General features: G+C 41.9%; 1 protein-coding gene across 1 annotated transcript in view; it reads left to right on the top strand.

Annotated features, from left to right (window-relative positions):
• The first annotated feature begins 418 nt into the window (after positions 1-418).
• Positions 419-4,945, top strand: part of PPFIBP2 (PPFIA binding protein 2) — a 112,026-nt gene continuing 107,499 nt past the window's right edge. Inside the window, exon 1 of the mRNA XM_029284874.1 lies at positions 419-439. The gene's annotated coding sequence lies outside the window, so the exon portion shown is untranslated. The remainder of the gene's footprint in view (positions 440-4,945) is intronic.

Raw genomic sequence — 4,945 nt, 5'->3', positions numbered from 1 at the left:
AACATGCAGTGCGATGGTGCAGAGAGAGCATATAGATTTGCTAGGATCATCAACACCTTTTCTGTCAGTTGATGACATAATGCAGTTATTTGCCAGGAAGGCTATCTGTCTTTGAAAAAGATCATGGTCTTCCTTTCATTTGGTACTGGAATCTATATTCACCTGCTGGAAGAATGGAGACCTAAGAACTCTTTGCTGCCCGTTTTGACAGGTGCATTTGCTGGAAGCTGTTGAGTAATAGAATAATGTCTCTCATAGTTTTTTTGTGGGCTGGGCTTTGAATTGTTGTGAGCATATTAATTATGGGCTGGGCATGTGATGTTAGGGTGTTGGTTTGTGAATGAAAGCTGTCTTTGCACCAAGGCAGTGATTATTAGCAATGAGACTTCTCAGAGGGAACAGTGAAACTGAACTTTTGTTTCCTTGAGAACCAGCAAAGGTGAGTGTCTTTGAGGTTCGACTTTTCTTTTACTGTCCCCACCCAGTTCAGGAACCAAACTGATGGGTCTTCGTTTCTTGAATTTTGATTCCTTCAGTTCATCTTCTGGGAGATTTCCTTTTCCTTGCTTCTTTGGCTATTTGTCTTTCAGTTATATTATAAAATCCTTTTTCCAAGTTATTTATTTCATTGCAGACGGGAACTTGTACGTGAATGAAGTCATTTTTTTTTATAAGGACCAGGCTTTTAAACTATGAGTTTACTGTCAGTTCTCAGCTCTGCCATGAATTCATTAGGTAATCTTAGACAAACTGCCCTTCCCTGAACAGTCTTCCTCAATAGTCTGTAAGATGAAGATCATAGTTCAACTATCTTATGCAGGCTTTTTGCAGCTATTGCATGGATTTTGCAATCCAAAATCAACCTTACAAAGTATTGCTTTGCACGATAATCTAAACGGACAGCTGTTATATGACCAAGGAAAAGTCAAGGTTCTGTGAAATTGTGGAATTTTTTTTAAGGATCTGACCCATGTCAATGGATAGGCATGCATTATAATGTTTTTTCAAGCTAAGACGAGATTTGGTTTACTAAAAAATGTTTCCGAGAAACTAAATGTTGTATATTTCCAGTAATAGACATGATATTTGCTAAGCTTGAGCTGCTTAGAAAAGAGTCAGGAATGTAGTGCTGGTTTCAAAATATCTGCTTCAGCTAAGGAACTAGAAGGGAGTGTCTGGGAAAACCGATTTGCCTGAAGCTGTGGCAACAGGTATGACTAGAAAAAGATGCTGAGCCAGTAATATGACCCCAGTTGGTCCAAACTAAATGAAAATTCTTCTTCTTTATTTTTAAGAGTTTTAGTTATATCACCCTCGAGACTCATATACTTTTGATTATGAAGAAATGTACCACAGTTCCTTTGCTGGCTTTGGAAACACTGCTGTTTGCACTAACTTTATTTAGTCTAGATTTGAAAAAAGCAGAAGATACAACAAATAAATTAGGATTTCCTTTGTAGATTGATGAATTATAGGTAATTGCTATAGTGACCAAGTGAAAGGTTGCAAAGCTTCCTTCTAAAATGATTTTGCAGCAGTGTAAGAATCACCCATCAATTAATATAATCTACAATATAAAAATAATTTCTTAGGAAACCTCTGCCGTGAAGAAGAATAAAAGCAGCGGCACTACTTGAGATAGACTGGCTTTTAATTCACGTGGATTGTTTAACTTTATCATGGATCAATAATATAGCATAGTTCGATGTGGTAGCAATCAGTGATGCTATTATTTCATCAATAATAGGAAGCAGGTAATACTTCATCAATAATAAGTCTATGTTGAAACAGTTTTTCTGTTGCTCCAGTGCTTCTATGCGTTTTTCCTACAAGCCCACTGAAAACACTGCTGGAAGTGTTAAGAAATCATCTCTGTGTACACCATAACCAAAGGAATTTGCTTAAAGCCACAGCAAATTAATATTTTTTTGTAAGAGCTACGCAGGAGCTTATTTCTATGAAGTCCCTTTCTCTTTCTCAAAGAGTAAGTACAGTGTGATGTCACAAATGAGACTATAAGGAAAAATGTTCAGAGCTGGAGGCTCACTTGTTTAATTCAGCTACGCAATGGCAAACACAAACCACATTTTCTTTGGATTGGATATTTCTAAATAATTCTAGGCAGCTGATGCCATTCAAGACACTGGAAGATACTTCAGCTGACTGTCCCTTACTATTGTATGATGAAGAGTATAGGACTAAATACAGTTGAATAATGTCGATTGTCTGGTTTTTCAGTTAGAACTCTAAACTTGGAAACGGTTTAAACTATTTTGGCATTCATTAGGGGACTTGACTGTTTTTCTGATCCATTCATTTGTTGCTCTAGATCGGTGATGGCGAACCTTTTAGAGACCGAGTGCCCAAACTGCAACCCAAAACCCACTTATTTATTGCCGGGTGCCAGGTGGGCATGGCCCACTGGGTGGGCGTGGGTGTGGCCAAGGTGGGCATGATCACCTCAATGTTGCTCGTGGGGAGGGATGCCTGTGGGGGCTGGGCAGGGTTGGGGGAGATCCAAGGGGTCTCCAGCAGGTGGGGTGGTGAGCAAGAGGCTTGTCCTGCGGGGTGAGGCGAGACAAGGTGAGGCAGGACAGGGGTGCCATTGTCACAGGACAAGGTGAGGCAGGGGCTGGGGCAGCTGCTGCCTGACACCATTGGCCGCCGTACACAGAGGCCAGCGAGCGCATGGGTGCTGGGATGCATCCAGCCATGTGGGACCTCAGCGTGTTAGCAGGTGGCTGGTTGAAGAGGGACGGTTGCCATCTCTGGGACATGGCGCGTGTGCCCACAGAGAGGGCTCTGAGTGCCACGTCTGGCACACATGCCATAGGTTCGCCACTACTGCTCTAGATGCTACAGTTTTATAATGCTGCCTTCTTGAATTTTTCAGCATATGTGTTATTTCTGTAGGCAGTACAAAACCGCCACATAGTCTCTAATAGAAAGCAGTTGTTAATAAGGTACAGCAGGAAAACCTTTGCAAAATCAGCTTTCCTACAGTGGAATCTCATCTGCGTTAAGTTAAAAGGCAGCTCACTGCATATATCTGCCCATATAAATAGATTTTATGTCCTGATTCTCTAAGGAATGAAATATTGAGGCACATTTGTTATCACATCAAGCTTGCTATAGTTTATTTTTCCTGCTGGTGTGCTTTTGAACTTGTTTGAAAAAACTGCTTGCTTATTTTGAATCCAGATTATTGGAAGACGCCGGCTGTATTCCACCTTCTACCATCACCTATCGGCAGTCCTCAGTTTACAATGACAATTGGGACCAGAATTTCTGTTGCTAAGCAATGGGGTAATAAAGTGTGACCACGTCGCTTAGCAATCCTGTAATCCTGGTTTCCATCATTAACCAAATCCCAGGGTCTGTAGGTGAGGCTGCTTCCAGCTGGCTTCCCACAAACATGTCAGTGGGGAAGCCCACAGGATGTTGCAACTACCATGCATCTTGCAAGTAGGTTAGCAAGGCAGCTTAGTGACTGCTGCTGGGTGAGGAAATGGTCAAGAGAGGCATGAGGATGGTTGAGGAGAGTGTGTGGGATATGCCTTCCCAACCATCCTCATGCCTCTCTTGACCATTTCCTCAGCCAGCAGCAGTTCAAGGGATGCAACAGCAAGGCTCGGGAATAATATATGGGGTGCGAGGGGTTGTAAAAGTGTGCAAGAGAGGCATGGCAAGGGTCAGGGAGGGTGCCCAAGGGAGATACCAAGAGGATTAGGAAGGTACACAGGGATGTGAGGGAGATGTGATGAGGCCTGTGGAGGTATAAAGGTTCGGAGCAAGTGCATGGGGATAGGTGACTGGCCGGCACAAGTGCAGAGGGGCTGGAAAACAATCCACGGGCGTGGGAGATTCACCCTAGCAATTTGCAACCCATTTCCAATTTACCCATTGAATTTCTGGGGAAGGCAGCAGGGAAGATTGAGGTGGTGATCACACTGAATGAATGGTCATACGTCAAGGAATATCTATATTAGAGAAAGAAATTATTACCTTCTGAATGAGTAGGACAGAGCTTTCTTGATAAAGGCAACTGAGCATTGAAACTGTCCCAAAGAAAACCTGTGCTAGCTATTCTTTCTTTCCTCTGCCTTGAAAGATTGTCAGAAAGTCATGGTTCCTGTGTGGACCTTTGTGGTCTGTTTACCAGAATTTTTAATCTAGCCAGTTTTTATGTTTTGTATCTGGCTATATAACAGATTTTGGTCCTGTCTTAACTTCTTTAAACAGAAGGATTCCTTTTTTCCAAGGAATATTTTTATTCTCTCTGACGGAAAAGGGGAAGAGGCACATTTTGCTACTGTCTAAACAGATTTTCAAGGTGTGAAGGGAAAAGGGCAAAAGTCTTCTAATCTCCTGCTGGTGGAGAATGACTCAGAGAATTCACCAATCCACAGGATCAAAGAGTGTTATTGTTTATTTCTTCAGTTTGTATAGCCACCTATCTCAATTGCGTGACTCTGGGTGGCTTACAAAATTTAAAACAACTACAAAAGAGCAACATAGAATCTAAGAGCTAAAAAACAATCTACATTCAACATAACCTCTACATAGGCTCTATTACACATTCAGGTCCCCAGGTTCAGTGGCACAGTAGTATCTTTATGCCTTACAAAAGGCCAGTAGGGTTGGAAACAATCTGATCTCCAAGTGAGGTGACATGACAAGTGGGCTGACCGTAGGGTTGGGAACAATCTGATCCAAGTAGGATCAGTATTCCATTATTTCTTCTTCATTTGATTTGTATCCCGCCCTTCTCCTTACCGGACTCAGGGCGGCTGACAGCCTTATAAAACCAATATTACAGTAAATATCAATTTAAAACCAGATTAAAAGGAAATATTTGCAGTGGCCTAAAAATTAAAATTTCCCTTAAAAAACCCCACTAAAATTCCCTAGGCCAATCCCGCTTGTTGGAAAAGCCATGTCTTTA

Source organism: Protobothrops mucrosquamatus, unplaced genomic scaffold, assembly GCF_001527695.2.
Source record: "Protobothrops mucrosquamatus isolate PMUCROS unplaced genomic scaffold, P.Mucros_1.0 scaffold1047, whole genome shotgun sequence".
Taxonomy (NCBI): Eukaryota; Metazoa; Chordata; class Lepidosauria; order Squamata; family Viperidae; genus Protobothrops; species Protobothrops mucrosquamatus.
The sequence above is the reverse complement of the archived record's forward strand: the minus strand, read 5'-3'. Positions and strand labels throughout refer to the sequence as shown.